At 34.9% G+C, this 25,340-nt stretch overlaps 7 non-coding genes across 7 annotated transcripts; all 7 read left to right on the forward strand.

Annotated features, from left to right (window-relative positions):
- Positions 1 to 1,227: 1,227 nt before the first annotated feature.
- Positions 1,228 to 1,301, forward strand: TRNAS-ACU (transfer RNA serine (anticodon ACU)). Its single transcript has one exon. It is a non-coding gene; the product is annotated as a tRNA-Ser (tRNA).
- A 1,092-nt stretch (positions 1,302 to 2,393) lies between these two features.
- On the forward strand, positions 2,394 to 2,467 carry TRNAS-ACU (transfer RNA serine (anticodon ACU)). Its single transcript has one exon. It is a non-coding gene; the product is annotated as a tRNA-Ser (tRNA).
- A 3,845-nt stretch (positions 2,468 to 6,312) lies between these two features.
- TRNAS-ACU (transfer RNA serine (anticodon ACU)) lies at positions 6,313 to 6,386 on the forward strand. Its single transcript has one exon. It is a non-coding gene; the product is annotated as a tRNA-Ser (tRNA).
- A 5,767-nt stretch (positions 6,387 to 12,153) lies between these two features.
- TRNAS-ACU (transfer RNA serine (anticodon ACU)) lies at positions 12,154 to 12,227 on the forward strand. Its single transcript has one exon. It is a non-coding gene; the product is annotated as a tRNA-Ser (tRNA).
- A 5,763-nt stretch (positions 12,228 to 17,990) lies between these two features.
- Positions 17,991 to 18,064, forward strand: TRNAS-ACU (transfer RNA serine (anticodon ACU)). Its single transcript has one exon. It is a non-coding gene; the product is annotated as a tRNA-Ser (tRNA).
- Positions 18,065 to 20,326: 2,262 nt separating this feature from the next.
- Positions 20,327 to 20,400, forward strand: TRNAS-ACU (transfer RNA serine (anticodon ACU)). Its single transcript has one exon. It is a non-coding gene; the product is annotated as a tRNA-Ser (tRNA).
- A 4,592-nt stretch (positions 20,401 to 24,992) lies between these two features.
- TRNAS-ACU (transfer RNA serine (anticodon ACU)) lies at positions 24,993 to 25,066 on the forward strand. The gene has a single exon. It is a non-coding gene; the product is annotated as a tRNA-Ser (tRNA).
- The last annotated feature ends 274 nt before the right edge of the window (positions 25,067 to 25,340 follow it).

Below are 25,340 nucleotides of genomic sequence, written 5' to 3' on the forward strand. Positions count from 1 at the left end.
AGGAAACGTTTTAGATGAATGCTTATTAGCCTTTGTCAGTATGTACTTTTGCAAAGTGTCTCTGTGGCGCAATCAGTTAGTGTGTACGGCTATAAACCAAAAGGTTGGTGGTTCAATCCCACCCAGGGACGTAATTGACATTGTTATCAGATTTTGGTGATCTTTAAGTAGACAAGTCAAAATTTCAAACCCCCTCTTATGGTGTAGGGTACCTGGCCTTCTCTGATGTAATCAGAGTTAGATTTGATTCAGTGATTTTATAAAAACAGCTAGGAAGCACAATTTAGCAGTGGGTTGCAGAGAAAAAGAAATATGCTGGCAAAAAAATCCAATTGAGTGATTAAACAGCTCTTAATTTTCTGGCTTTATTTTTATGCTAACAAATTTGTTCTCTGAAAAGTGTCCACAAAGCCAAGTCTCTGATTAACACCTTTGTAGGGATGGTTTTTCACCTATTACTAAATTAAATTTGCTTCATTGGAAAGGCAGCAAGATGCATCCTCATTTCAATGTCTACTGAAAAAATACGGGTTGACACCAGGAAACATTAACGCCACTGCATCCTTGCTGCTTTCTCATGTGGAAGTCTGTTTAATGTGAAAACAAGGTGATATCTAATTAGCACACAGGTAAGGAATTAAGAAAATCTTTATTTAAGGGTGAAGATGTTTCTCACAAAATCGTTGCCCCAATGCATCATTGAAATTCAAGCTGGAAAGATGATTTTAATATATCACTTGTACATTTTGTATTGCTCTTCTGGTGACAATGTAGTTTGTTTTTGTCAATTACCCTTTTAATAATAGGGTAAAGAAAATTAAGTGGATTTTTTAAAGAAAACTATACTGTCAATATACTATTAAAACAAATTAAAATGGTAAAAGTTATTGTACTTTAAGTAAAAATAAAAGAGCAAAAATATCAATCCCAGTTTTAATTACTTAAGTTAACAAAAAAAAAATGCATATAGCAAAGGATAGTTTCAATCTGCCTACCTCTGGGTTATGGGCCCAGCATGCTTCCATTGCAGTACTCTGCTGCACATGTAAGTGCAAGAGATCCTGAAGCACTCACTCATCATGGGAAAGTACCAATGTGTTTCTTCGTTGGTGAATGGAAGAAACATCTTACAAAAACTCTCCAGATTATTGACTTTTTAAAGTTTTTCTAGGAAACGTTCTAGATGTATGCTTATTAGCCTTTGTCAGTATGTACTTTTTACAAAGTGTCTCTGTGGCGCAATCGGTTAGTGTGTCTGGCTACTAACCAAAAGGTTGGTGGTTCAATCCCACCCAGTGACGTAATTGAACTTGTTATCAGATTTTGGTGATCTTTAAGTAGACAAGTCAAAATTTCAAACCCCCTCTTATGGTGTAGGGTACCTGGCCTTCTCTGATGTAATCAGAGTTAGATTTGATTCAGTGATTTTATAAAAACAGCTAGGAAGCACAATTTAGCAGTGGGTTGCAGAGAAAAAGAAATATGCTGGCAAAAAAATCCAATTGAGTGATTAAACAGCTCTTAATTTTCTGGCTTTATTTTTATGCTAACAAATTTGTTCTCTGAAAAGTGTCCACAAAGCCAAGTCTCTGATTAACACCTTTGTAGGGATGGTTTTTCACCTATTACTAAATTAAATTTGCTTCATTGGAAAGGCAGCAAGATGCATCCTCATTTCAATGTCTACTGAAAAAATACGGGTTGACACCAGGAAACAACGCCACTGCATCCTTGCTGCTTTCTCATGTGGAAGTCTGTTTAATGTGAAAACAAGGTGATATCTAATTAGCACACAGGTAAGGAATTAAGAAAATCTTTATTTAAGGGTGAAGATGTTTCTCACAAAATCGTTGCCCCAATGCATCATTGAAATTCAAGCTGGAAAGATGATTTTAATATATCACTTGTACATTTTGTATTGCTCTTCTGGTGACAATGTAGTTTGTTTTTGTCAATTACCCTTTTAATAATAGGGTAAAGAAAATTAAGTGGATTTTTTAAAGAAAACTATACTGTCAATATACTATTAAAACAAATTAAAATGGTAAAAGTTATTGTACTTTAAGTAAAAATAAAAGAGCAAAAATATCAATCCCAGTTTTGATTACTTAAATTAACAAAAAAAAATGCATATAGCAAAGGATAGTTTCAATCTGCCTACCTCTGGGTTATGGGCCCAGCATGCTTCCATTACAGTACTCTGCTGCACATGTAAGTGCAAGAGATCCTGAAGCACTCACTCATCATGGGAAAGTACCAATGTGTTTCTTCGTTGGTTGATGGAAGAAACATCTTACAAAAACTCTCCAGATTATTGACTTTTTAAAGTTTTTCTAGGAAACGTTCTAGATGTATGCTTATTAGCCTTTGTCAGTAAGTACTTTTTACAAAGTGTCTCTGTGGCGCAATCGGTTAGTGTGTCTGGCTACTAACCAAAAGGTTGGTGGTTCAATCCCACCCAGGGACGTAATTGACCTTGTTATCAGATTTTGGTGATCTTTAAGTAGACAAGTCAAAATTTCAAACCCCCTGTTATGGTGTAGGGTACCTGGCCTTCTCTGATGTAATCAGAGTTAGATTTGATTCAGTGATTTTATAAAAACAGATAGGAAGCACAATTTAGCAGTGGGTTGCAGAGAAAAAGAAATATGCTGGCAGAAAAATCCAATTGAGTGATTAAACAGCTCTTCATTTTCTTGCTTTATTTTTATGCTAACAAATTTGTTCTCTGAAAAGTGTCCACAAAGCCAAGTCTCTGATTAACACCTTTGTAGGGATGGTTTTTCACCTATTACTAATTTAAACTTGCTTCATTGGAAAGGCAGCAAGATGCATCCTCATTTCAATTTCTACTGAAATAATACAGGTTGACACCAGGAAACATTACCGCCACTGCTTCCTTGCTGCTTTCTCATGTGGAAGTCTGTTTAATGTGAAAACAAGGTGATATCTAATTAGCACACAGGTAAGGAATTAAGAAAATCTTTATTTAAGGGTGAAGATGTTTCTCACAAAATCGTTGCCCCAATGCATCATTGAAATTCAAGCTGGAAAGATGATTTTAATATATCACGTGTACATTTTGTATTGCTCTTCTGGTGACAATGTAGTTTGTTTTTGTCAATTACCCTTTTAATAATAGGGTAAAGAAAATTTAGTGGATTTAAACAAATTAAAATGGTAAAAGTTATTGTACTTCAAGTAAAAATAAAAGAGCAAAAATATCAATCCCAGTTTTGATTACTTAAATTAACAAAAAAAATGCATATAGCAAAGGATAGTTTCAATCTGCCTACCTCTGGGTTATGGGCCCAGCATGCTTCCATTGCAGTACTCTGCAGCACATGTAAGTGCAAGAGATCCTGAAGCACTTACTCATCATGGGAAAGTACCAATGTGTTTCTTCGTTGGTTGATGGAAGAAACATTTTACAAAAACTCTCCAGATTATTGACTTTTTAAAGTTTTTCTAGGAAACGTTCTAGATGTATGCTTATTAGCCTTTGTCAGTATGTACTTTTTGTGAAGTGTCTCTGTGGCGCAATCGGTTAGTGTGTCCGGCTACTAACCAAAAGGGACGTAATTGACCTTGTTATCAGATTTTGGTGATCTTTAAGTAGACAAGTCAAAATTTCAAACCCCCTGTTATGGTGTAGGGTACCTGGCCTTTTCTGATGTAATCAGAGTTAGATTTGATTCAGTGATTTAATAAAAACAGATAGGAAGCACAATTTAGCAGTGGGTTGCAGAGAAAAAGAAATATGCTGGCAAAAAAAATCCAATTGAGTGATTAAACAGCTCTTCATTTTCTGGCTTTATTTTTATGCTAACAAATTTGTTCTCTGAAAAGTGTCCACAAAGCCAAGTCTCTGATTAACACCTTTGTAGGGATGGTTTTTCACCTATTACTAATTTAAACTTGCTTCATTGGAAAGGCAGCAAGATGCATCCTCATTTCAATGTCTACTGAAATAATACAGGTTGACACCAGGAAACATTAACGCCACTGCATCCTTGCTGCTTTCTCATGTGGAAGTCTGTTTAATGTGAAAACAAGGTGATATCTAATTAGCACACAGGTAAGGAATTAAGAAAATCTTTATTTAAGGGTGAAGATGTTTCTCACAAAATCGTTGCCCCAATGCATCATTGAAATTCAAGCTGGAAAGATGATTTTAATATATCACGTGTACATTTTGTATTGCTCTTCTGGTGACAATGTAGTTTGTTTTTGTCAATTACCCTTTTAATAATAGGGTAAAGAAAATTAAGTGGATTTTTTAAAGAAAACTATACTGTCAATATACTATTAAAACAAATTAAAATGGTAAAAGTTATTGTACTTTAAGTAAAAATAAAAGAGCCAAAATATCAATCCCAGTTTTGGATTACTTTAATTAACAAAAAAAATGCATATAGCAGAGGATAGTTTCAATCTTCCTACCGCTGGGTTATGGGCACAGCATGCTTTCATTGCTGTACTCTGCTGCACATGTAAGTGCAAGAGATCCTGAAGCACTCACTCATCATGGGAAAGTACCAATGTGTTTCTTCGTTGGTTGATGGAAGAAACATCTTACAAAAACTCTCCAGATTATTGACTTTTTAAAGTTTTTCTAGGAAACGTTTTAGATGAATGCTTATTAGCCTTTGTCAGTATGGTCTTTTGCAAAGTGTCTCTGTGGCGCAATCAGTTAGTGTGCACGGCTATTAACCAAAAGGTTGGTGGTTCAATCCCACCCAGGGACATAATTGACCTTGTTATCAGATTTTGGTGATCTTTAAGTAGACAAGTCAAAATTTCAAATCCCCTCTTATGGTGTAGGGTACCTGGCCTTCTCTGATGTAATCAGAGTTAGATTTGATTCAGTGATTTTATAAAAACAGCTAGGAAACACAATTTAGCAGTGGGTTGCAGAGAAAAAGAAATATGCTGGCAAAAAAATCCAATTGAGTGATTAAACAGCTCTTCATTTTCTGGCTTTATTTTTATGCTAACAAATTTGTTCTCTGAAAAGTGTCCACAAAGCCAAGTCTCTGATGAACACCTTTGTAAGGATGGTTTTTCACCTATTACTAAATTAAACTTGCTTCATTGGAAAGGCAGCAAGATGCATCCTCATTTCAATGTCTACTGAAATAATACAGGTTGACACCAGGAAACATTAACGCCACTGCATCCTTGCTGCTTTCTCATGTGAAAGTCTGTTTGATGTGAAAACAAGGTGATATCTAATTAGCACACAGGTAAGGAATTAAGAAAATCTTTATTTAAGGGTGAAGATGTTTCTCACAAAATCGTTGCCCCAATGCATCATTGAAATTCAAGCTGGAAAGATGATTTTAATATATCACTTGTACATTTTGTATTGCTCTTCTGGTGACAATGTAGTTTGTTTTTGTCAATTACCATTTTAATAATAGGGTAAAGAAAATTAAGTGGATTTTTGAAAGAAAACAATACTGTCAATATACTATTAAAACAAATTAAAATGGTAAAAGTTATTGTACTTTAAGTAAACATAAAATAGCTAACATATCAATCCCAGTTTTGGATTACTTTAATTAACAAAAAAATGCATATAGCAGAGGATAGTTTCAATCTGCCTACCTCTGGGTAATGGGCCCAGCATGCTTCCATTGCAGTACTCTGCTGCACATGTAAGTGCAAGAGATCCTGAAGCACTTACTCATCATGTGAAAGTACCAATGTGTTTCTTCGTTGGTTGATTTAAGAAAATTCTTACAAAAACTCTCCAGATTATTGACTTTTTAAAGTTTTTCTAGGAAACGTTCTAGATGAATGCTTATTAGCCTTTGTCAGTATATACTTTTTGCAAAGTGTCTCTGTGGCGCAATCGGTTAGATTTGATTCAGTGATTTTATAAAAAACAGCTAGGAAGCACAATTTAGCAATGGGTTGCAGAGAAAAAAATATGCTGGCAGAAAAATCCAATTGAGTGATTAAACAGCTCTTCATTTTCTGGCTTTATTTTTAGAGCAAAAATATCAATCCCAGTTTTGATTACTTAAATTAACAAAAAAAATGCATATAGCAAAGGATAGTTTCAATCTGCCTACCTCTGGGTTATGGGCCCAGCATGCTTCCATTGCAGTACTCTGCTGCACATGTAAGTGCAAGAGATCCTGAAGCACTCACTCATCATGGGAAAGTACCAATGTGTTTCTTCGTTGGTTGATGGAATAAACATTTTACAAAAACTCTCCAGATTATTGACTTTTTAAAGTTTTTCTAGGAAACGTTCTAAATGTATGCTTATTAGCCTTTGTCAGTATGTACTTTTTGCGAAGTGTCTCTGTGGCGCAATCGGTTAGTGTGTCCGGCTACTAACCAAAAGGTTGGTGGTTCAATCCCACCCAGGGACGTAATTGACATTGTTATCAGATTTTGGTGATCTTTAAGTAGACAAGTCAAAATTTCAAACCCCCTGTTATGGTGTAGGGTACCTGGCCTTTTCTGATGTAATCAGAGTTAGATTTGATTCAGTGATTTAATAAAAACAGCTGGGAAGCACAATTTAGCAGTGGGTTGCAGAGAAAAAGAAATATGCTGGCAAAAAAAATCCAATTGAGTGATTAAACAGCTCTTCATTTTCTGGCTTTATTTTTATGCTAACAAATTTGTTCTCTGAAAAGTGTCCACAAAGCCAAGTCTCTGATTAACACCTTTGTAGGGATGGTTTTTCACCTATTACTAAATTAAACTTGCTTCATTGGAAAGGCAGCAAGATGCATCCTCATTTCAATGTCTACTGAAATAATACAGGTTGACACAAGGAAACATTAACGCCACTGCATCCTTGCTGCTTTCTCATGTAGAAGTCTGTTTAATGTGAAAACAAGGTGATATCTAATTAGCACACAGGTAAGGAATTAAGAAAATCTTTATTTAAGGGTGAAGATGTTTCTCACAAAATCGTTGCCCCAATGCATCATTGAAATTCAAGCTGGAAAGATGATTTTAATATATCACTTGTACATTTTGTATTGCTCTTCTGGTGACAATGTAGTTTGTTTTTGTCAATTACCCTTTTAATAATAGGGTATAGAAAATGAAGTGGATTTTTTAAAGAAAACTATACTGTCAATATACTATTAAAACAAATTAAAATGGTAAAAGTTATTGTACTTCAAGTAAAAATAAAAGAGCAAAAATATCAATCCCAGTTTTGATTACTTAAATTAACAAAAAAAATGCATATAGCAAAGGATAGTTTCAATCTGCCTACCTCTGGGTTATGGGCCCAGCATGCTTCCATTGCAGTACTCTGCTGCACATGTAAGTGCAAGAGATCCTGAAGCACTCACTCATCATGGGAAAGTACCAATGTGTTTCTTCGTTGGTTGATGGAAGAAACATTTTACAAAAACTCTCCAGATTATTGACTTTTTAAAGTTTTTCTAGGAAACGTTCTAAATGTATGCTTATTAGCCTTTGTCAGTATGTACTTTTTGCGAAGTGTCTCTGTGGCGCAATCGGTTAGTGTGTACGGCTACTAACCAAAAGGTTGGTGGTTCAATCCCACCCAGGGACGTAATTGACATTGTTATCTGATTTTGGTGATCTTTAAGTAGACAAGTCAAAATTTCAAACCCCCTGTTATGGTGTAGGGTACCTGGCCTTTTCTGATGTAATCAGAGTTAGATTTGATTCAGTGATTTAATAAAAACAGCTAGGAAGCACAATTTAGCAGTGGGTTGCAGAGAAAAAGAAATATGCTGGCAAAAAAAATCCAATTGAGTGATTAAACAGCTCTTCATTTTCTGGCTTTATTTTTATGCTAACAAATTTGTTCTCTGAAAAGTGTCCACAAAGCCAAGTCTCTGATTAACACCTTTGTAGGGATGGTTTTTCACCTATTACTAAATTAAACTTGCTTCATTGGAAAGGCAGCAAGATGCATCCTCATTTCAATGTCTACTGAAATAATACAGGTTGACACAAGGAAACATTAACGCCACTGCATCCTTGCTGCTTTCTCATGTAGAAGTCTGTTTAATGTGAAAACAAGGTGATATCTAATTAGCACACAGGTAAGGAATTAAGAAAATCTTTATTTAAGGGTGAAGATGTTTCTCACAAAATCGTTGCCCCAATGCATCATTGAAATTCAAGCTGGAAAGATGATTTTAATATATCACTTGTACATTTTGTATTGCTCTTCTGGTGACAATGTAGTTTGTTTTTGTCAATTACCCTTTTAATAATAGGGTAAAGAAAATTAAGTGGATTTTTTAAAGAAAACTATACTGTCAATATATTATTAAAACAAATTAAAATGGTAAAAGTTATTGTACTTTAAGTAAAAATAAAAGAGCAAAAATATCAATCCCAGTTTTGGATTACTTTAATTAACAAAAAAAAATGCATATTGCAGAGGATAGTTTCAATCTGCCTACCGCTGGGTTATGGGCCCAGCATGCTTCCATTGCTGTACTCTGCTGCACATGTAAGTGCAAGAGATCCTGAAGCACTCACTCATCATGGGAAAGTACCAATGTGTTTCTTCGTTGGTTGATGGAAGAAACATCTTACAAAAACTCTCCAGATTATTGACTTTTTAAAGTTTTTCTAGGAAACGTTTTAGATGAATGCTTATTAGCCTTTGTCAGTATGGACTTTTGCAAAGTGTCTCTGTGGCGCAATCAGTTAGTGTGCACGGCTATTAACCAAAAGGTTGGTGGTTCAATCCCACCCAGGGACGTAATTGACCTTGTTATCAGATTTTGGTGATCTTTAAGTAGACAAGTCAAAATTTCAAACCCCCTGTTCTGGTGTAGGGTACCTGGCCTTCTCTGATGTAATCAGAGTTAGATTTGATTCAGTGATTTTATAAAAACAGCTAGGAAGCACAATTTAGCAGTGGGTTGCAGAGAAAAAGAAATATGCTGGCAAAAAAATCCAATTGAGTGATTAAACAGCTCTTCATTTTCTGGCTTTATTTTTATGCTAACAAATTTGTTCTCTGAAAAGTGTCCACAAAGCCAAGTCTCTGATTAACACCTTTGTAAGGATGGTTTTTAACCTATTACTAAATTAAACTTGCTTCATTGGAAAGGCAGCAAGATGCATCCTCATTTCAATGTCTACTGAAATAATACAGGTTGACACCAGGAAACATTAACGCCACTGCATCCTTGCTGCTTTCTCATGTGGAAGTCTGTTTAATGTGAAAACAAGGTGATATCTAATTAGCACACAGGTAAGGAATTAAGAAAATCTTTATTTAAGGGTGAAAATGTTTCTCACAAAATCGTTGCCCCAATGCATCATTGAAATTCAAGCTGGAAAGATGATTTTAATATATCACTTGTACATTTTGTATTGCTCTTCTGGTGACAATGTAGTTTGTTTTTGTCAATAACCATTTTAATAATAGGGTAAAGAAAATTAAGTGGATTTTTGAAAGAAAACAATACTATCAATATACTATTAAAACAAATTAAAATGGTAGAAGTTATTGTACTGTAAGTAAAAATAAAAGAGCCAACATATCAATCCCAGTTTTGGATTACTTTAATTAACAAAAAAAAATGCATATAGCAGAGGATAGTTTCAATCTGCCTACCTCTGGGTTATGTGCCCAGCATGCTTCCATTGCTGTACTCTGCTGCACATGTAAGTGCAATAGATCCTGAAGCACTCACTCATCATGTGAAAGTACCAATGTGTTTCTTCGTTGGTTGATGGAAGAAACATCTTACAAAAACTCTCCAGATTATTGACTTTTTAAAGTTTTTCTAGGAAATGTTTTAGATGAATGCTTATTAGCCTTTGTCAGTATGTACTTTTGCAAAGTGTCTCTGTGGCGCAATCAGTTAGTGTGTATGGCTATTATCCAAAAGGTTGGTGGTTCAATCCCACCCAGGGACGTAATTGACCTTGTTATCAGATTTTGGTGATCTTTAAGTAGACAAGTCAAAATTTCAAACCCCCTCTTATGGTGTAGGGTACCTGGCCTTCTCTGATGTAATCAGAGTTAGATTTGATTCAGTGATTTTATAAAAACAGCTAGGAAGCACAATTTAGCAGTGGGTTGCAGAGAAAAAGAAATATGCTGGCAAAAAAATCCAATTGAGTGATTAAACAGCTCTTCATTTTCTGGCTTTATTTTTATGCTAACAAATTTGTTCTCTGAAAAGTGTCCACAAAGCCAAGTCTCTGATTAACACCTTTGTAAGGATGGTTTTTCACCTATTACTAAATTAAACTTGCTTCATTGGAAAGGCAGCAAGATGCATCCTCATTTCAATGTCTACTGAAATAATACAGGTTGACACCAGGAAACATTAACGCCACTGCATCCTTGCTGCTTTCTCATGTGGAAGTCTGTTTAATGTGAAAACAAGGTGATATCTAATTAGCACACAGGTAAGGAATTAAGAAAATCTTTATTTAAGGGTGAAAATGTTTCTCACAAAATCGTTGCCCCAATGCATCATTGAAATTCAAGCTGGAAAGATGATTTTAATATATCACTTGTACATTTTGTATTGCTCTTCTGGTGACAATGTAGTTTGTTTTTGTCAATTACCATTTTAATAATAGGGTAAAGAAAATTAAGTGGATTTTTAAAAGAAAACAATACTTTCAATATACTATTAAAACAAATTAAAATGGTAAAAGTTATTGTACTTTAATGAAAAATAAAAGAGCAAAAATATCAATCCCAGTTTTGGATTACTTTAACAAAAAAAATGCATATAGCAGAGGATAGTTTTAATCTGCCTACCTCTGCGTTATGGGCCCCGCATGCTTCCATTGCAGTACTTTGCTGCACATGTAAGTGCAAGAGATCCTGAAGCACTCACTCATCATGGGAAAGTACCAATGTGTTTCTTCGTTGGTGGATGGAAGAAACATCTTACAAAAACTCTCCAGATTATTGACTTTTTAAAGTTTTTCTAGGAAACGTTTTAGATGAATGCTTATTAGCCTTTGTCAGTATGTACTTTTGCAAAGTGTCTCTGTGGCGCAATCACTTAGTGTGTACGGCTATAAACCAAAAGGTTGGTGGTTCAATCCCACACAGGGACGTAATTGACCTTGTTATCAGATTTTGGTGATCTTTAAGTAGACAAGTCAAAATTTCAAACCCCCTCTTATGGTGTAGGGTACCTGGCCTTCTCTGATGTAATCAGAGTTAGATTTGATTCAGTGATTTTATAAAAACAGCTAGGAAGCACAATTTAGCAGTGGGTTGCAGAGAAAAAGAAATATGCTGGCAAAAAAATCCAATTGAGTGATTAAACAGCTCTTAATTTTCTGGCTTTATTTTTATGCTAGCAAATTTGTTCTCTGAAAAGTGTCCACAAAGCCAAGTCTCTGATTAACACCTTTGTAGGGATGGTTTTTCACCTATTACTAAACTAAATTTGCTTCATTGGAAAGGCAGCAAGATGCATCCTCTTTTCATTGTCTACTGAAATAATACGGGTTGACACCAGGAAACATTAACGCCACTGCATCCTTGCTGCGTTCTCATGTGGAAGTCTGTTTAATGTGAAAACAAGGTGATATCTAATTAGCACACAGGTAAGGAATTAAGAAAATCTTTATTTAAGGGTGAAGATGTTTCTCACAAAATCGTTGCCCCAATGCATCATTGAAATTCAAGCTGGAAAGATGATTTTAATATATCACTTGTACATTTTGTATTGCTCTTCTGGTGACAATGTAGTTTGTTTTTGTCAATTACCCTTTTAATAATAGGGTAAAGAAAATTAAGTGGATTTTTGAAAGAAAACAATACTGTCAATATACTATTAAAACAAATTAAAATGGTAAAAGTTATTGTACTGTAAGTAAAAATAAAAGAGCCAACATATCAATCCCAGTTTTGGATTACTTTAATTAACAAAAAAAATGCATATAGCAGAGGATAGTTTTAATCTGCCTACCTCTGGGTTAGGGGCCCAGCATGCTTCCATTGCAGTACTCTGCTGCACATGTAAGTGCAAGAGATCCTGAAGCACTCACTCATCATGGGAAAGTACCAATGTGTTTCTTCGTTGGTTGATGGAAGAAACATTTTACAAAAACTCTCCAGATTATTGACTTTTTAAAGTTTTTCTAGGAAACATTCTAGATGCATGCTTATTAGCCTTTGTCAGTATGTACTTTCTGTGAAGTGTCTCTGTGGCGCAATCGGTTAGTGTGTCTGGCTACTAACCAAAAGGTTGGTGGTTCAATCCCACCCAGGGACGTAATTGACCTTGTTATCAGATTTTGGTGATCTTTAAGTAGACAAGTCAAAATTTCAAACCCCCTGTTATGGTGTAGGGTACCTGGCCTTTTCTGATGTAATCAGAGTTAGATTTGATTCAGTGATTTAATAAAAACAGCTAGGAAGCACAATTTAGCAGTGGGTTGCAGAGAAAAAGAAATATGCTGGCAAAAAAAATCCAATTGAGTGATTAAACAGCTCTTCATTTTCTGGCTTTATTTTTATGCTAACAAATTTGTTCTCTGAAAAGTGTCCACAAAGCCAAGTCTCTGATTAACACCTTTGTAGGGATGGTTTTTCACCTGTTACTAAATTAAACTTGCTTTATTGGAAAGGCAGCAAGATGCATCCTCATTTCAATGTCTACTGAAATAATACAGGTTGACACCAGGAAACATTATCGCCACTGCATCCTTGCTGCTTTCTCATGTAGAAGTCTGTTTAATGTGAAAACAAGGTGATATCTAATTAGCACACAGGTAAGGAATTAAGAAAATCTTTATTTAAGGGTGAAGATGTTTCTCACAAAATCGTTGCCCCAATGCATCATTGAAATTCAAGCTGGAAAGATGATTTTAATATATCACTTGTACATTTTGTATTGCTCTTCTGGTGACAATGTAGTTTGTTTTTGTCAATTACCCTTTTAATAATAGGGTAAAGAAAATTAAGTGGATTTTTTAAAGAAAACTATACTGTCAATATACTATTAAAACAAATTAAAATGGTAAAAGTTATTGTACTTTAAGTAAAAATAAAAGAGCAAAAATATCAATCCCAGTTTTGATTACTTAAATTAACAAAAAAAAATGCATATAGCAAAGGATAGTTTCAATCTGCCAACCTCTGGGTTAGGGGCCCAGCATGCTTCCATTGCAGTACTCTGCTGCACATGTAAGTGCAAGAGATCCTGAAGCACTCACTCATCATGGGAAAGTACCAATGTGTTTCTTCATTGGTTGATGGAAGAAACATCTTACAAAAACTCTCCAGATTATTGACTTTTTAAAGTTTTTCTAGGAAACGTTCTAGATGTATGCTTATTAGACTTTGTAAGTATGCACTTTTTGCAAAGTGTCTCTGTGGCGCAATCGGTTAGTGTGTCCGGCTACTAACCAAAAGGTTTGTGGTTCAATCCCAACCAGGGACGTAACTGACCTTGTTATCAGATTTTGGTGATCTTTAAGTAGACAAGTCAAAATTTCAAACCCCCTGTTATGGTGTAGGGTACCTGGCCTTCTCTGATGTAATCAGAGTTAGATTTGATTCAGTGATTTTATAAAAACAGCTAGGAAGCACAATTTAGCAGTGGGTTGCAGAGAAAAAGAAATATGCTGGCAAAAAAATCCAATTGAGTGATTAAACAGCTCTTCATTTTCTGGCTTTATTTTTATGCTAACAAATTTGTTCTCTGAAAAGTGTCCACAAAGCCAAGTCTCTGATTAACACCTTTGTAAGGATGGTTTTTAACCTATTACTAAATTAAACTTGCTTCATTGGAAAGGCAGCAAGATGCATCCTCATTTCAATGTCTACTGAAATAATACAGGTTGACACCAGGAAACATTAACGCCACTGCATCCTTGCTGCTTTCTCATGTGGAAGTCTGTTTAATGTGAAAACAAGGTGATATCTAATTAGCACACAGGTAAGGAATTAAGAAAATCTTTATTTAAGGGTGAAAATGTTTCTCACAAAATCGTTGCCCCAATGCATCATTGAAATTCAAGCTGGAAAGATGATTTTAATATATCACTTGTACATTTTGTATTGCTCTTCTGGTGACAATGTAGTTTGTTTTTGTCAATAACCATTTTAATAATAGGGTAAAGAAAATTAAGTGGATTTTTGAAAGAAAACAATACTATCAATATACTATTAAAACAAATTAAAATGGTAGAAGTTATTGTACTGTAAGTAAAAATAAAAGAGCCAACATATCAATCCCAGTTTTGGATTACTTTAATTAACAAAAAAAAATGCATATAGCAGAGGATAGTTTCAATCTGCCTACCTCTGGGTTATGTGCCCAGCATGCTTCCATTGCTGTACTCTGCTGCACATGTAAGTGCAATAGATCCTGAAGCACTCACTCATCATGTGAAAGTACCAATGTGTTTCTTCGTTGGTTGATGGAAGAAACATCTTACAAAAACTCTCCAGATTATTGACTTTTTAAAGTTTTTCTAGGAAACGTTTTAGATGAATGCTTATTAGCCTTTGTCAGTATATACTTTTGCAAAGTGTCTCTGTGGCGCAATCAGTTAGTGTGTATGGCTATTATCCAAAAGGTTGGTGGTTCAATCCCACCCAGGGACGTAATTGACCTTGTTATCAGATTTTGGTGATCTTTAAGTAGACAAGTCAAAATTTCAAACCCCCTCTTATGGTGTAGGGTACCTGGCCTTCTCTGATGTAATCAGAGTTAGATTTGATTCAGTGATTTTATAAAAACAGCTAGGAAGCACAATTTAGCAGTGGGTTGCAGAGAAAAAGAAATATGCTGGCAAAAAAATCCAATTGAGTGATTAAACAGCTCTTCATTTTCTGGCTTTATTTTTATGCTAACAAATTTGTTCTCTGAAAAGTGTCCACAAAGCCAAGTCTCTGATTAACACCTTTGTAAGGATGGTTTTTCACCTATTACTAAATTAAACTTGCTTCATTGGAAAGGCAGCAAGATGCATCCTCATTTCAATGTCTACTGAAATAATACAGGTTGACACCAGGAAACATTAACGCCACTGCATCCTTGCTGCTTTCTCATGTGGAAGTCTGTTTAATGTGAAAACAAGGTGATATCTAATTAGCACACAGGTAAGGAATTAAGAAAATCTTTATTTAAGGGTGAAAATGTTTCTCACAAAATCGTTGCCCCAATGCATCATTGAAATTCAAGCTGGAAAGATGATTTTAATATATCACTTGTACATTTTGTATTGCTCTTCTGGTGACAATGTAGTTTGTTTTTGTCAATTACCATTTTAATAATAGGGTAAAGAAAATTAAGTGGATTTTTAAAAGAAAACAATACTTTCAATATACTATTAAAACAAATTAAAATGGTAAAAGTTATTGTACTTTAATGAAAAATAAAAGAGCAAAAATATCAATCCCAGTTTTGGATTACTTTAACAAAAAAAATGCATATAGCAGAGGATAGTTTTAATCTGCCTACCTCTGCGTTATGGGCCCCGCATGCTTCCATTGCAGTACTTTGCTGCACATGTAAGTGCAAGAGATCCTGAAGCACTCACTCATCATGGGAAAGTACCAATGTGTTTCTTCGTTGGTGGATGGAAGAAACATCTTACAAAAACTCTCCAGATTATTGACTTTTTAAAGTTTTTCTAGGAAACGTTTTAGATGAATGCTTATTAGCCTTTGTCAGTATGTACTTTTGCAAAGTGTCTCTGTGGCGCAATCACTTAGTGTGTACGGCTATAAACCAAAAGGTTGGTGGTTCAATCCCACCCAGGGACGTAATTGACCTTGTTATCAGATTTTGGTGATCTTTAAGTAGACAAGTCAAAATTTCAAACCCCCTCTTATGGTGTAGGGTACCTGGCCTTCTCTGATGTAATCAGAGTTAGATTTGATTCAGTGATTTTATAAAAACAGCTAGGAAGCACAATTTAGCAGTGGGTTGCAGAGAAAAAGAAATATGCTGGCAAAAAAATCCAATTGAGTGATTAAACAGCTCTTAATTTTCTGGCTTTATTTTTATGCTAACAAATTTGTTCTCTGAAAAGTGTCCACAAAGCCAAGTCTCTGATTAACACCTTTGTAGGGATGGTTTTTCACCTATTACTAAACTAAATTTGCTTCATTGGAAAGGCAGCAAGATGCATCCTCTTTTCATTGTCTACTGAAATAATACGGGTTGACACCAGGAAACATTAACGCCACTGCATCCTTGCTGCGTTCTCATGTGGAAGTCTGTTTAATGTGAAAACAAGGTGATATCTAATTAGCACACAGGTAAGGAATTAAGAAAATCTTTATTTAAGGGTGAAGATGTTTCTCACAAAATCGTTGCCCCAATGCATCATTGAAATTCAAGCTGGAAAGATGATTTTAATATATCACTTGTACATTTTGTATTGCTCTTCTGGTGACAATGTAGTTTGTTTTTGTCAATTACCCTTTTAATAATAGGGTAAAGAAAATTAAGTGGATTTTTGAAAGAAAACAATACTGTCAATATACTATTAAAACAAATTAAAATGGTAAAAGTTATTGTACTGTAAGTAAAAATAAAAGAGCCAACATATCAATCCCAGTTTTGGATTACTTTAATTAACAAAAAAAAATGCATATAGCAGAGGATAGTTTCAATCTGCCTACCTCTGGGTTATGTGCCCAGCATGCTTCCATTGCTGTACTCTGCTGCACATGTAAGTGCAATAGATCCTGAAGCACTCACTCATCATGGGAAAGTACCAATGTGTTTCTTCGTTGGTTGATGGAAGAAACATCTTACAAAAACTCTCCAGATTATTGACTTTTTAAAGTTTTTCTAGGAAACGTTTTAGATGAATGCTTATTAGCCTTTGTCAGTATGTACTTTTACAAAGTGTCTCTGTGGCGCAATCAGTTAGTGTGTATGGCTATTAACCAAAAGGTTGGAGGTTCAATCCCACCCAGGGACGTAATTGACCTTGTTATCAGATTTTGGTGATCTTTAAGTAGACAAGTCAAAATTTCAAACCCCCTCTTATGGTGTAGGGTACCTGGCCTTCTCTGATGTAATCAGAGTTAGATTTGATTCAGTGATTTTATAAAAACAGCTAGGAAGCACAATTTAGCAGTGGGTTGCAGAGAAAAAGAAATATGCTGGCAAAAAAATCCAATTGAGTGATTAAACAGCTCTTCATTTTCTGGCTTTATTTTTATGCTAACAAATTTGTTCTCTGAAAAGTGTCCACAAAGCCAAGTCTCTGATTAACACCTTTGTAAGGATGGTTTTTCACCTATTACTAAATTAAACTTGCTTCATTGGAAAGGCAGCAAGATGCATCCTCATTTCAATGTCTACTGAAATAATACAGGTTGACACCAGGAAACATTAACGCCACTGCATCCTTGCTGCTTTCTCATGTGGAAGTCTGTTTAATGTGAAAACAAGGTGATATCTAATTAGCACACAGGTAAGGAATTAAGAAAATCTTTATTTAAGGGTGAAAATGTTTCTCACAAAATCGTTACCCCAATGCATCATTGAAATTCAAGCTGGAAAGATGATTTTAATATATCACTTGTACATTTTGTATTGCTCTTCTGGTGACAATGTAGTTTGTTTTTGTCAATTACCATTTTAATAATAGGGTAAAGAAAATTAAGTGGATTTTTAAAAGAAAACAATACTTTCAATATACTATTAAAACAAATTAAAATGGTAAAAGTTATTGTACTTTAATGAAAAATAAAAGAGCAAAAATATCAATCCCAGTTTTGGATTACTTTAACAAAAAAAATGCATATAGCAGAGGATAGTTTTAATCTGCCTACCTCTGGGTTAGGGGCCCAGCATGCTTCCATTGCAGTACTCTGCTGCACATGTAAGTGCAAGAGATCCTGAAGCACTCTCTCATCATGGGTAAGTACCAATGTGTTTCTTCGTTGGTTGATGGAAGAAACATTTTACAAAAACTCTCCAGATTATTGACTTTTTAAAGTTTTTCTAGGAAACATTCTAGATGCATGCTTATTAGCCTTTGTCAGTATGTACTTTCTGTGAAGTGTCTCTGTGGCGCAATCGGTTAGTGTGTCTGGCTACTAACCAAAAGGTTGGTGGTTCAATCCCACCCAGGGACGTAATTGACCTTGTTATCAGATTTTGGTGATCTTTAAGTAGACAAGTCAAAATTTCAAACCCCCTGTTATGGTGTAGGGTACCTGGCCTTTTCTGATGTAATCAGAGTTAGATTTGATTCAGTGATTTAATAAAAACAGCTAGGAAGCACAATTTAGCAGTGGGTTGCAGAGAAAAAGAAATATGCTGGCAAAAAAAATCCAATTGAGTGATTAAACAGCTCTTCATTTTCTGGCTTTATTTTTATGCTAACAAATTTGTTCTCTGAAAAGTGTCCACAAAGCCAAGTCTCTGATTAACACCTTTGTAGGGATGGTTTTTCACCTGTTACTAAATTAAACTTGCTTTATTGGAAAGGCAGCAAGATGCATCCTCATTTCAATGTCTACTGAAATAATACAGGTTGACACCAGGAAACATTAACGCCACTGCATCCTTGCTGCTTTCTCATGTAGAAGTCTGTTTAATGTGAAAACAAGGTGATATCTAATTAGCACACAGGTAAGGAATTAAGAAAATCTTTATTTAAGGGTGAAGATGTTTCTCACAAAATCGTTGCCCCAATGCATCATTGAAATTCAAGCTGGAAAGATGATTTTAATATATCACTTGTACATTTTGTATTGCTCTTCTGGTGACAATGTAGTTTGTTTTTGTCAATTACCCTTTTAATAATAGGGTAAAGAAAATTAAGTGGATTTTTTAAAGAAAACTATACTGTCAATATACTATTAAAACAAATTAAAATGGTAAAAGTTATTGTACTTTAAGTAAAAATAAAAGAGCAAAAATATCAATCCCAGTTTTGATTACTTAAATTAACAAAAAAAAAATGCATATAGCAAAGGATAGTTTCAATGTGCCAACCTCTGGGTTAGGGGCCCAGCATGCTTCCATTGCAGTACTCTGCTGCACATGTAAGTGCAAGAGATCCTGAAGCACTCACTCATCATGGGAAAGTACCAATGTGTTTCTTCATTGGTTGATGGAAGAAACATCTTACAAAAACTCTCCAGATTATTGACTTTTTAAAGTTTTTCTAGGAAACGTTCTAGATGTATGCTTATTAGACTTTGTAAGTATGCACTTTTTGCAAAGTGTCTCTGTGGCGCAATCGGTTAGTGTGTCCGGCTACTAACCAAAAGGTTTGTGGTTCAATCCCAACCAGGGACGTAACTGACCTTGTTATCAGATTTTGGTGATCTTTAAGTAGACAAGTCAAAATTTCAAACCCCCTGTTATGGTGTAGGGTACCTGGCCTTCTCTGATGTAATCAGAGTTAGATTTGATTCAGTGATTTTATAAAAACAGCTAGGAAGCACAATTTAGCAGTGGGTTGCAGAGAAAAAGAAATATGCTGGCAAAAAAATCCAATTGAGTGATTAAACAGCTCTTCATTTTCTGGCTTTATTTTTATGCTAACAAATTTGTTCTCTGAAAAGTGTCCACAAAGCCAAGTCTCTGATTAACACCTTTGTAAGGATGGTTTTTCACCTATTACTAAATTAAACTTGCTTCATTGGAAAGGCAGCAAGATGCATCCTCATTTCAATGTCTACTGAAATAATACAGGTTGACACCAGGAAACATTAACGCCACTGCATCCTTGCTGCTTTCTCATGTGGAAGTCTATTTAATGTGAAAACAAGGTGATATCTAATTAGCACACAGGTAAGGAATTAAGAAAATCTTTATTTAAGGGTGAAAATGTTTCTCACAAAATCGTTGCCCCAATGCATCATTGAAATTCAAGCTGGAAAGATGATTTTAATATATCACTTGTACATTTTGTATTGCTCTTCTGGTGACAATGTAGATTGTTTTTGTCAATTACCATTTTAATAATAGGGTAAAGAAAATTAAGTGGATTTTTGAAAGAAAACAATACTGTCAATATACTATTAAAACAAATTAAAATGGTAAAAGTCATTGTACTTTAAGTAAACATAAAATAGCTAACATATCAATCCCAGTTTTGGATTACTTTAACAAAAAAAATGCATATAGCAGAGGATAGTTTCAATCTGCCTACCTCTGGGTAATGGGCCCAGCATGCTTCCATTGCAGTACTCTGCTGCACATGTAAGTGCAAGAGATCCTGAAGCACTCACTCATCATGGGAAAGTACCAATGTGTTTCTTCGTTGGTTGATTTAAGAAAATTCTTACAAAAACTCTCCAGATTATTGACTTTTTAAAGTTTTTCTAGGAAACGTTCTAGATGAATGCTTATTAGCCTTTGTCAGTATGTACTTTTTACAAAGTGTCTCTGTGGCGCAATCGGTTAGTGTGTCTGGCTACTAACCAAAAGGTTGGTGGTTCAATCCCACCCAGGGACATAATTGACCTTGTGATCAGGTTTTGGTGATATTTAAGTAGACAAGTCAAAATTTCAAACCCCCTCTTATGGTGTAGGGTACCTGGCCTTCTCTGATGTAATCAGAGTTAGATTTGATTCAGTGATTTTATAAAAAACAGCTAGGAAGCACAATTTAGCAATGGGTTGCAGAGAAAAAAATATGCTGGTAGAAAAATCCAATTGAGTGATTAAACAGCTCTTCATTTTCTGCCTTTATTTTTATGCTAACAAATTTGTTCTCTAAAAAGTGTCCACAAAGCCAAGTCTCTGATTAACACCTTTGTAGGGATGGTTTTTTACCTATAACTAAATTAAACTTGCTTCATTGGAAAGGCAGCAAGATGCATCCTCATTTCAATGTCTACTGAAATAATACAGGTTGACACCAGGAAACATTAATGCCACTGCATCCTTGCTGCTTTCTCATGTAGAAGTCTGTTTAATGTGAAAACAAGGTGACATCTAATTAGCACACAGGTAAGGAATTAAGAAAATCTTTATTTAAGGGTGAAGATGTTTCTCACAAAATCGTTGCCCCAATGCATCATTGAAATTCAAGCTGGAAAGATGATTTTAATATATCACTTGTACATTTTGTATTGCTCTTCTGGTGACAATGTAGTTTGTTTTTGTCAATTACCCTTTTAATAATAGGGTAAAGAAAATTAAGTGGATTTTTTAAAGAAAACTATACTGTCAATATACTATTAAAACAAATTAAAATGGTAAAAGTCATTGTACTTTAAGTAAAAATAAAAGAGCAAAAATATCAATCCCAGTTTTGATTACTTAAATTAACAAAACAAAATGCATATAGCAAAGGATAGTTTCAATCTGCCTACCTCTGGGTTATGGGCCCAGCATGCTTCCATTGCAGTACTCTGCTGCACATGTAAGTGCAAGAGATCCTGAAGCACTCACTCATCATGGGAAAGTACCAATGTGTTTCTTCGTTGGTTGATGGAAGAAACATCTTACAAAAACTCTCCAGATTATTGACTTTTTAAAGTTTTTCTAGGAAACGTTTTAGATGAATGCTTATTAGCCTTTGTCAGTATGTACTTTTGCAAAGTGTCTCTGTGGCGCAATTAGTTAGTGTGTATGGCTATTAACCAAAAGGTTGGTGGTTCAATCCCACCGAGGGACGTAATTGACCTTGTTATCAGATTTTGGTAATCTTTAAGTAGACAAGTCAAAATGTCAAACACCCTCTTATGGTGTAGGGTACCTGGCCTTCTCTGATGTAATCAGAGTTAGATTTGATTCAGTGATTTTATTAAAACAGCTAGGAAGCACAATTTAGCAGTGGGTTGCAGAGAAAAAGAAATATGCTGGCAAAAAAATCCAATTGAGTGATTAAACAGCTCTTCATTTTCTGGCTTTATTTTTATGCTAACAAATTTGTTCTCTGAAAAGTGTCCACAAAGCCAAGTCTCTGATTAACACCTTTGTAAGGATGGTTTTTCACCTATTACTAAATTAAACTTGCTTCATTGGAAAGGCAGCAAGATGCATCCTCATTTCAATGTCTACTGAAATAATACAGGTTGACACCAGGAAACATTAACGCCACTGCATCCTTGCTGCTTTCTCATGTGGACGTCTGTTTAATGTGAAAACAAGGTGATATCTAATTAGCACACAGGTAAGGAATTAAGAAAATCTTTATTTAAGGGTGAAAATGTTTCTCACAAAATCGTTGCCCCAATGCATCATTGAAATTCAAGCTGGAAAGATGATTTTAATATATCACTTGTACATTTTGTATTGCTCTTCTGGTGACAATGTAGATTGTTTTTGTCAATTACCATTTTAATAATAGGGTAAAGAAAATTAAGTGGATTTTTGAAAGAAAACAATACTGTCAATATACTATTAAAACAAATTAAAATGGTAAAAGTCATTGTACTTTAAGTAAACATAAAATAGCTAACATATCAATCCCAGTTTTGGATTACTTTAACAAAAAAAATGCATATAGCAGAGGATAGTTTCAATCTGCCTACCTCTGGGTAATGGGCCCAGCATGCTTCCATTGCAGTACTCTGCTGCACATGTAAGTGCAAGAGATCCTGAAGCACTCACTCATCATGGGAAAGTACCAATGTGTTTCTTTGTTGGTTGATGGAAGAAACATCTTACAAAAACTCTCCAGATTATTGACTTTTTAAAGTTTTTCTAGGAAACGTTTTAGATGAATGCTTATTAGCCTTTGTCAGTATGTACTTTTGCAAAGTGTCTCTGTGGCGCAGTCAGTTAGTGTGTATGGCTAATAACCAAAAGTTTGGTGGTTCAATCCCACCGAGGGACGTAACTGACCTTGTTATCAGATTTTGGTAATCTTTAAGTAGACAAGTCAAAATGTCAAACACCCTCTTATGGTGTAGGGTACCTGGCCTTCTCTGATGTAATCAGAGTTAGATTTGATTCATTGATTTTATAAAAACAGCTAGGAAGCACAATTTAGCAGTGGGTTGCAGAGAAAAAGAAATATGCTGGCAAAAAAAATCCAATTGAGTGATTAAACAGCTCTTCATTTTCTGGCTTTATTTTTATGCTAACAAATTTGTTCTCTGAAAAGTGTCCACAAAGCCAAGTCTCTGATTAACACCTTTGTAGGGATGGTTTTTCACCTATTACTAAATTAAACTTGCTTCATTGGAAAGGCAGCAAGATGCATCCTCATTTCAATGTCTACTGAAATAATACAGGTTGACACCAGGAAACATTAACGCCACTGCATCCTTGCTGCTTTCTCATGTAGAAGTCTGTTTAATGTGAAAACAAGGTGATATCTAATTAGCACACAGGTAAGGAATTAAGAAAATCTTTATTTAAGGGTGAAGATGTTTCTCACAAAATCGTTGCCCCAATGCATCATTGAAATTCAAGCTGGAAAGATGATTTTAATATATCACTTGTACATTTTGTATTGCTCTTCTGGTGACAATGTAGTTTGTTTTTGTCAATTACCCTTTTAATAATAGGGTAAAGAAAATTAAGTGGATTTTTTAAAGAAAACTATACTGTCAATATACTATTAAAACAAATTAAAATGGTAAAAGTTATTGTACTTAAAGTAAAAATAAAAGAGCAAAAATATCAATCCCAGTTTTGATTACTTTAATTAACAAAAAAAATGCATATAGCAGAGGATAGTTTCAATCTGCCTACCTCTGGGTAATGGGCCCAGCATGCTTCCATTGCAGTACTCTGCTGCACATGTAAGTGCAAGAGATCCTGAAGCACTCACTCATCATGGGAAAGTACCAATGTGTTTCTTCATTGGTTGATGGAAGAAACATCTTACAAAAACTCTCCAGATTATTGACTTTTTAAAGTTTTTCTAGGAAACGTTCTAGATGTATGCTTATTAGCCTTTGTCAGTATGCACTTTTTGCAAAGTGTCTCTGTGGCGCAATCGGTTAGTGTGTCCGACTACTAACCAAAAGGTTGGTGGTTCAATCCCACCCAGGGACGTAATTGACCTTGTTTTCAGATTTTGGTGATCTGTAAGTAGACAAGTCAAAATTTCAAACCCCCTGTTATGGTGTAGGGTACCTGGCCTTCTCTGATGTAATCAGAGTTAGATTTGATTCATTGATTTTATAAAAACAGCTAGGAAGCACAATTTAGCAGTGGGTTGCAGAGAAAAAGAAATATGCTGGCAAAAAAAATCAAATTGAGTGATTAAACAGCTCTTCATTTTCTGGCTTTATTTTTATGCTAACAAATTTGTTCTCTGAAAAGTGTCCACAAAGCCAAGTCTCTGATTAACACCTTTGTAGGGATGGTTTTTCACCTATTACTAAATTAAACTTGCTTCATTGGAAAGGCAGCAAGATGCATCCTCATTTCAATGTCTACTGAAATAATACAGGTTGACACCAGGAAACATTAACGTCACTGCATCCTTGCTGCTTTCTCATGTAGAAGTCTGTTTAATGTGAAAACAAGGTGATATCTAATTAGCACACAGGTAAGGAATTAAGAAAATCTTTATTTAAGGGTGAAGATGTTTCTCACAAAATCGTTGCCCCAATGCATCATTGAAATTCAAGCTGGAAAGATGATTTTAATATATCACTTGTACATTTTGTATTGCTCTTCTGGTGACAATGTAGTTTGTTTTTGTCAATTACCATTTTAATAATAGGGTAAAGAAAATTAAGTGGATTTTTGAAAGAAAACAATACTGTCAATATACTATTAAAACAAATTAAAATGGTAAAAGTCATTGTACTTTAAGTAAACATAAAATAGCTAACATATCAATCCCAGTTTTGGATTACTTTAACAAAAAAAATGCATATAGCAGAGGATAGTTTCAATCTGCCTACCTCTGGGTAATGGGCCCAGCATGCTTCCATTGCAGTACTCTGCTGCACATGTAAGTGCAAGAGATCCTGAAGCACTCACTCATCATGGGAAAGTACCAATGTGTTTCTTCGTTGGTTGATTTAAGAAAATTCTTACAAAAACTCTCCAGATTATTGACTTTTTAAAGTTTTTCTAGGAAACGTTCTAGATGAATGCTTATTAGCCTTTGTCAGTATGTACTTTTTGCAAAGTGTCTCTGTGGCGCAATCGGTTAGTGTGTATGGCTACTAACCAAAAGGTTGGTGGTTCAATCCCACCCAGGGACATAATTGACCTTGTGATCAGGTTTTGGTGATCTTTAAGTAGACAAGTCAAAATTTCAAACCCCCTCTTATGGTGTAGGGTACCTGGCCTTCTCTGATGTAATCAGAGTTAGATTTGATGCAGTGATTTTATAAAAAACAGCTAGGAAGCACAATTTAGCAATGGGTTGCAGAGAAAAAAATATGCTGGTAGAAAAATCCAATTGAGTGATTAAACAGCTCTTCATTTTCTGCCTTTATTTTTATGCTAACAAATTTGTTCTCTAAAAAGTGTCCA

Source organism: Pseudophryne corroboree, assembly GCF_028390025.1.
Source record: "Pseudophryne corroboree isolate aPseCor3 chromosome 7 unlocalized genomic scaffold, aPseCor3.hap2 SUPER_7_unloc_2, whole genome shotgun sequence".
Lineage (NCBI taxonomy): Eukaryota > Metazoa > Chordata > Amphibia > Anura > Myobatrachidae > Pseudophryne > Pseudophryne corroboree.